The sequence below is a fragment of the Drosophila miranda genome, chromosome XR (genome assembly GCF_003369915.1).
Source record: "Drosophila miranda strain MSH22 chromosome XR, D.miranda_PacBio2.1, whole genome shotgun sequence".
NCBI lineage: Eukaryota > Metazoa > Arthropoda > Insecta > Diptera > Drosophilidae > Drosophila > Drosophila miranda.
The window spans coordinates 32,193,774-32,201,772 of record NC_046674.1 but is presented as its reverse complement, the minus strand read 5'-3'; positions in this window follow the sequence as shown (position 1 = coordinate 32,201,772).

The following is a 7,999-nucleotide window of genomic DNA, read 5'->3' as shown; positions in this document are numbered from 1 at the left end:
CAAAGAGTCCTCTTCAAAAACTCCCTCTCTTTACCAGTAAAGGTTTCTTCGGGAGTACCACAGGGCAGCCATCTAGGTCCCTTACTCTTCACACTCTTTATTAATGACTTGCCTTCAGTATTAACATACTCTCGAGTACTTATGTATGCGGATGATGTTAAACTCTGTGTCCAGTACGCGGACATTTCATTTCATTCTCGCTTGCAATCCGATCTCAATAACTTTCAGTCATGGTGTTGTGCAAACTTGTTACACCTTAATGCCTCGAAATGCAAAGTTATGACATTTCATCGTTCTAGCCCTTTGTTGGCTCCCTACACCCTATTTGGTGGTTCTCTTGAGAGAATTACCCTGGTGGATGATCTGGGTGTTATGTTAGACCCCAAGTTAAAGTTTTCCGAACACATTTCTACCATGGTAAATAAGGCCATGGGCGTGCTTGGGTTTATAAAGAGGTGGTCAAAGGAATTTGACGACCCCTATATAACAAAGACTCTCTATACCTCGCTTGTTCGTCCGATCTTAGAATACGGCTCCTGTGTATGGTGCCCTCAGTACAAAGTACACCAGGACCGTATAGAATCAGTACAGAAAAACCTTTTACTCTTTGCTCTGCGGGGCCTTAACTGGGATGCGGGTCTAAGACTCCCATCTTACTCTAGTAGACTACTATTAGTAAACCTCCCATCCTTAGTTAACCGTAGAAAAATGCTTGGTGTGATATTTATGCACAACTTGATCAGGGGTGACATAGACAGCGCTGATCTGTTGAGCCGCATAAACTTCACGATTCCTATTAGACTGACTAGAAATTTTATACCGTTGTTCCTTCCACTTTGTAGATCGAATTATTCCTTGCATGAACCGTTTAGGGTCTTATGCTCGGATTATAATTCCCTCTACCATATTATATCCACCACTAATTCTCTTCCTCTTATTAAATTACTAATCCTTACACACCTTTCTAGTAATTAGTAATTGTAGTGGTATTTGTATTTTGATTGCATGCTTAGTTTCTTAGTAAGTTTAGTACTAATTTTCCTCGAATGTTAGTCTAATAGCTATCTTTCTTGCATGTTCGCGTTTGGTTCGGCTACGCACCGCGCGTCATGCGGCAGCGCCCCTCGGTCGGTTGGGCGGGAGGAGGGCTGCGTTTTGCCTGGGATCCGCACGTAACAGCCTTCTGCTGGTGTCACACGGGCCACTTGACGGTGCAGTAACTGCATCGCCTCTTGAAAGATGGAGTCATTGCATGTCAACGTCCAAAGAATGTGCTTAGCAATGCACTGTGGTTCCGCCAAAGGCCAAAAAAAAAAAAAAAAAATACGACAAAGTTTAAAAAATAATTTCAAGTAAATTGTCTCTAAAATTTTCAATCTTCGCAATGGCAAACTGGATTTTTCCGGAAACATAACGGGAATATAAAATATATAAAAATAGAACAAAAGGCATGAACACGTGTTCATTTTTAGAGCAAAGCCAAGCAAAAGCTATAACTTTCAACGAAAAAGTCAGCTTCAAGTCGTTTGCGTGTTCTTGTTATGATTACAATTTAAAAAGTTATCAATGTATTTTGAAGTTAAATGTGTTTATTTTATTTTTGTAAATAATTAAAAACTAATTTTTGTGTTAGACCTTTTAAAATTAATGTTTTATGTAACCTTTGTTTTTGTTCCTGTTTTGTGCATGATTTTTATGTTTACTTAAAGTTTTAGTTGTGTGAGTGAGTTAGCTCACACTCTCCCCTATCCCTACACACTACCTACCCACATCCCAACCCCCACATTCAGCTCACACCGGGCCGGACTAAGAGTGTTATTCGACCCGTGCCGAGAGTCAGCCTGGCTGGGGGCCCGGTATATAAAACTAGCCCAGTCGTTAACGGAGAGCTCAGGGACTTGGCAGCCCCTGTTCTAAGTATGCCTTATCCGGGCAACGTGGATCTCTGCCCGGACGAACCGTACCCCTTCTCTGCAGCTCGTGGGAAAAGAATGGAAGATATGAAAAACAAACAAAATGAGTCTGGCACTCCCCAAATGCCAACAGGGAGCAATCCCAAACAGGGGAAGGCAGCGGCCCCAAGGCATGGCCCAACCCGCAAATCAGCAGTGAAAACCTGCGCGGCGGAAGATGCTAGGGAGAGCCCAAAGGGGTCCCATCCCGGTGTCGGGGTGGGTGGTGAATTGGCTCCCAAAAGCGATACCTTGGCAGAGTGGCTATGCAATCCTGCGGCTGCTCTGCCTGCTGGTAAAGTGGCGGGTGATGAGTCACCATCTACTAGTGTCCAAGCCAAATCTTTTACATATGCCGATAGAAAGAGTGCTGGCAATATACTCCGTCGGCAGAACGCAAGCCAGATGTCCAGCCCGACGGACAAATGGATAAAGAAGGTTGAGTGGGCCTCGAAGGTGCTGCCGAACTTTGGCAAGGAAGCACCGAAGAAGGAAGCCCCTCAGCCAAAAAGGCAGCGCTCGCAAGAGACTCCTGGGCCAACACCGAAGCGCTCCAGAGTACTGCCTAACTCATCGTTCGCGCAGATTGCCAGAGAAAGGACGCTGACTGGCGTGGGAGTGGAAGTGGGTGGAAGCGGCACTGGCCGACCGCTGCTTCGAGCTGCTGGAAAAGCAGCCGATCCTCCCAACGACCTTGTTCGCAAACTAGCCAGCGACAGCGAGAGGTCGGACATAGACCTATAAATAGGTTGCGATGCCAACGCTCACCACACTCAAAGGGGGAGCTCGAACACAAATGTAAGGGGTGAGTCACTTTTCAGCTTCATCCTTAACTCAAATCTATTTATTTATAATCGGGGCAACGACCACACTTTTATAATTAAAAATCGACAGGAGGTTATTGACATCACCTTAGTGTCTCCCAACCTGCTAGACATAGTCAAGAGTTGGCAAGTCCTTGATGACCACTCTTTTTCTGACCACAGATACATCGAGACCACACTATCCCTCGAGTGTCCGAAACCTAAGGACTATATTAATCCCAGGAAAGCCAACTGGGAAAAATATAGCTCAGCCCTGGAGGACTTACTCCCCTCCAAAGCACCATCATGCCCGGAAGCAAAAGACGACCTAGATCGCCTAGTGTACAGGTTCACAGAAGCATGCAACAAAGCCTTCGCGGCAGCATGCCCCTCTAGCAAACCTAGGGGGAAAAAGAAACCCCCCTGGTGGTCAAAACAAATACACATCCTACGTAAAAGCTGCAGGACCCTCTTCAACAGGGCCGAAAGCGCGAACGAGGATAGCCACTGGGCAGACTACAAAATCAGTCTGTCACTATATAAAAAGGAAACAAGGAAAGCAAAAAGGGCCTCTTGGCAAAAATTTTGCTCGGAAATTGAGGAAACGTCAGAGGCCGCAAGGCTTCGCAAGATTCTCTCAAAAACTAACCCCTCGGTAGGGTATCTTAAAAGGAATGACGGCACGTGGACTAACTCCAGTGAGGAGTCCCTGCACATTCTACTAGACACGCATTTCCCAGGGTGCACAACCATCGAGACGGTACATCTCCCAGGAGAGGGACCGGTAACCTCGATGGATCACATCCTCACAAAACGTAACATAAGCTGGGCAATAAACAGCTTCAACCCGTTCAAATCGCCAGGCCCAGACCAGGTAATCCCGGCCCAACTTCAGAAGGCCGGGGATACGGCCATCAACTGGCTACAAGGTATCTTCAGGAAGATACTGGCTGTGGGTACAATCCCGCGAACATGGCTTAAGGCAAAGATAGTCTTCATTCCCAAAGCAGGAAAGGACTCGCACTCAACTGCAAAAGACTTTAGACCAATCAGCCTATCGTCCTTCCTCCTCAAAACCTTTGAGAGACTCGTCGGGCTGCAACTGAGGACAACTATACACCCTCAGTTGCTGTCAGGCGCACAGCATGCCTACCGGAAAGGAAAATCCACGGAAACGGCTCTTCATGAAGTGATCTCAGCGGTAGAGAAATCTCTGCATCACAAAGAGTGCTCACTCATAGCCTTTCTCGATATTGAGGGAGCTTTCAACAACGTTGTACCGGGCGCCATTACAGAAGCCCTGACTGACCTGGGGGTGGACCGTCACTTGGTGATGCTCATTGATCAATTGCTCACATGCAGGACGGTGACATCATCGATGGGATCGTCCGCCCAGTCAAGGTATGTCAACAGAGGCACCCCGCAAGGTGGTGTCCTGTCTCCTCTTCTGTGGAACATAGCAGTCAACAAGATTCTATGTGACCTAGAAGGGGGGGGGGGGCTGCAAAGTCGTGGCCTATGCGGACGACGTTGCGATTATCTTCTCGGGGAAATACCCACAAACACTGTGCGGCTTAATGACCGCAAAGCTAGCGCAACTGTCGGATTGGACAGAATCGCGCGGTCTGGGAGTAAATCCCTCAAAAACGGAACTCGTATTATTCACAAATAAATACAAGGTCCCGCCCCTCAACCCTCCAATACTACAAGGATGCAGGCTCTCCTTTAGCGACAGTGCCAGTTACTTAGGGTTGGTAATTGACAAGAAGCTTAACTGGAATCTCTACACTCTACACATGCAAAAAAGCTATTGGGCTAAGATGGGGTATGATCCCAAGCATAGTCCAATGGATATATCAAGCTATAGTTAGACCAATACTACTCTACGGAGTTACGGTGTGGTGGCCGGCCCTATCAAAAAGGGCGATCACCAAGCAACTGGGCAAAGTCCAGCGGACTGCCGCCCTATGTATCAGCGGAGCTCTTCGCACCACCCCAAATGATGCGCTAAATGCCATCCTATGCCTACAGAGCCTTGACCTCGCAGGAAAGGAACGGGCAGAAGCAGCAGCAGTACGTCTAAGAGACTCAGATCAATGGGTGACACAGTGCATAGGTCACTCAGCCATATTAAATAATAGCAGTACCGTCCCCTCAAAAACAGACTACCAAGTTCCAAGAGAGTACACAGTCACTCCCTTCGACACAATCATCCCTCACAGAGACGAATGGCTCGAGGGACTCCCATGCCCAGATGGGGCCATTAACATCTTCACAGATGGATCAAAGCTGGACGACAGAGTCGGAGGGGGAATCTACTCTGAACAGCTAAACATAAGGCATTCCTTCAGGCTCCCAGATCATTGCAGTGTCTTTCAAGCGGAAGTCATAGCAATCAGGGAGGCTCTAGACTGCCTACAAGCGGCTGCCATTACGGCAACCAAGCTAAACATTTATAGCGACAGCCAGGCTGCGATCAAATCGCTAAGTGCGATTTCCTCGAACTCGGCCACCGTGGCAGACTGCCGCAAATCTCTGCACGAGATGGCTCAGCAATTTGCTATTAGCCTGATTTGGGTCCCGGGCCACCGGGACATCGAGGGCAACTGTATAGCGGACGAGCTGGCCAGATCCGGCATTACAATCCCCCTTCTCCAAGACAAGGAGGATATCTGTATGCCAATGGCCACCTGTAAGCTCATTATAAAAGAGCAATACAAGCGACTAACAAACGATATGTGGCAAATAGTGCCACGATGTCGCACAACTCGGCAAACATGGCCGACCATGGACATGAAGCGCACCTCCGAGCTCCTCAAGTTAAGCAGGAAAAGGTGCAGCGTAGTCACACGTTCCCTCACGGGACACTGGCTAATAGGCACCCACGCTAACAGGCTGGGGGCCCCACATAACGATTTTTGTCGCAGCTGTAGAGACGAGGAAGTGGAGGAGACAGTGGAACATCTGTTCTGCTCCTGCCCAGCTCTCAGCAGAAGAAGGCTACAGCACCTGGGCTCAGCCTTTCTACACGACATCTCAGAGATGTCCAAACTATGTCCCAGGAGGATAGCGAACTTTGTGAGAGCATCTGGATGGGATAATTGCTGACAGGAAGTCTCACAACGCAGGAAGGATGATCCTATGCGGTATCACAACGGGCCGAAACCGGCCCAAGTGTGACGGGTTCCGAGCGAGCCCGGCAGCCGCCTCAACCTAACCTAACCTAATTGTGGTGTACAATTTGTATAAAAAAGCTCTTAATATTTAATATTATATTAATATTTTTTGTTTTTAACTTTTAATTTGATAGGCAACATAGTATGTATGTCAGTGTGTATTCGCACGCCTACATATTTTTAATTTATCGTGCTCAAAAAGGGCACAAACACTGAAAAAGTACGAGACGTTATTACTGCTGTACGACAGCAGTATGTATACATATGTATGTGATGCAAAGCCAACGGAGATGAACAATTTAAATGAATGTTTGGACAAAGTGGTTTTAAAAAAAAATATTTCGAATTTGGCTTATCTCCACTTCATGCAAAGATAAGATTCTTCGAATACTTTTTACACCTTTCGTATAAGTCGGACATTAAAATGTGGCAGGCTAGAGGACCCCAATAAAAATTCAAAAGGATTTTCGGAATAAAATGGGCTTAATAGTATACCAGCCTAGAGATGGAGGTAAGGAACCTCCAACGATGGCAATGAAGCAAGAACATTTTTTTCAAATCCACGGTTGGCTTCAGAAATTACAGGTCCTAATAAAAATCTGATCCATCGTTGTGCCACGTTACTTCAAGCTTTAGCATCGGGACACAAAATCAGTGTGGAAAAATTCAATGAATATGCGCTAGATACTGCCAAAGAGTGTATCAAGGAGTATCCCTGGTACTCTTTGCCGGCAACAGTCCATACGGTGCTCATTCATGGATCTGCTGTTATAGAGAACGCAATCGTAACAATTGGAGAACTTTCGGAGGAAGCTGCACAGGCGAAAAATAAAGAAATGAAGAAAAGCAGACTGAATCATACCCGCAAAATGTCACGAATATTAACAAATATGGATATACTAAATTACCTATATTTACGGTCCGACCCATATATTACTAGGCAGAGAAAGATTCCAAAAAAAGACAATTCAAAGTTATTTGATTAAGTTTATAGTTTGCTTGAGGAGCCATTGCACAATTTTGTATTATTTTGAAACTACAACCCTTGTAAATATTTTTCAGCATTTAAATTACTCATAAATTGTTATTGTTTATTTGTTTATTACATTTTATTAATTGAGGTTAATTGGTTGTCAGTTTTTTGCAAATAAAAATACTATTTAAGATGCTTGGTACATTTTTTTAGCTCTCTACTGCTATTAGAAGTATTTTTGGCCGCGCTTCCATACAAGCGGAACCACAGTGCAATGCTACTTTTCATAATTTTAAAGAAATACTCAGGGCAACAAATTCCTGATGAAAGTACTCTCAGAAAGAGCTACTTGGATAAATCCTATCAAAAATCAATCCGAAAAATTCTCGATGGTATCAAAATCGAAATCGTTTGGATAGCAGTGGACCAAACAACGGATAAGCAACAAGCAAACACACACTATGTCTCGAATTTGATTGTAGGAACATTGAGGGAAAAGGAATCTTATGCTCATTTGTATTATCTTGTAATGAATTTATTTCGACTTTACAAGAGTTTTCAAAGTCCAAATATTGAAAAAATTTACTTCAAAAAATGATGGCTAATGCTACAAAATGGATCCGCTTTATAGCTGCACTTATCAGCTTTTCAGAATGGCAAAATTCAGAAACACAAAAATTATTAACAATTTTAAAGTACCAAATCTATAAAAAACGAGGGGGAACGTTGTGAGTTGCTGCTACGACCGCAATTCTACACATATACACATAGCTCGCAAATATGTAACTGTTGACAGATTCGTGCGGTCCCGAAATAAGTTTTCTTCACTCACGCCTTGAGAAAAAAGTTTGAGGGCAAGCGATTGAATTGTTCGTATACAAATTTTGCTCGCGCTCAGACGACGAGCAGTTTTTTCGGTTCTCTTTTACTCTAATCATTCTCGGACCGTTTGCTCGTGAACGACGTTTCAAAAAGTCTTTTGCGCATGTATGTGTGTATGCGAAGTTTCGTGGGTTCTCAGCGTCACTTGGCTGTGTGAATTTCGCTTGTGAACATTGATCTAATTTATTTGCAAAATGGGACGTGAATGTAATA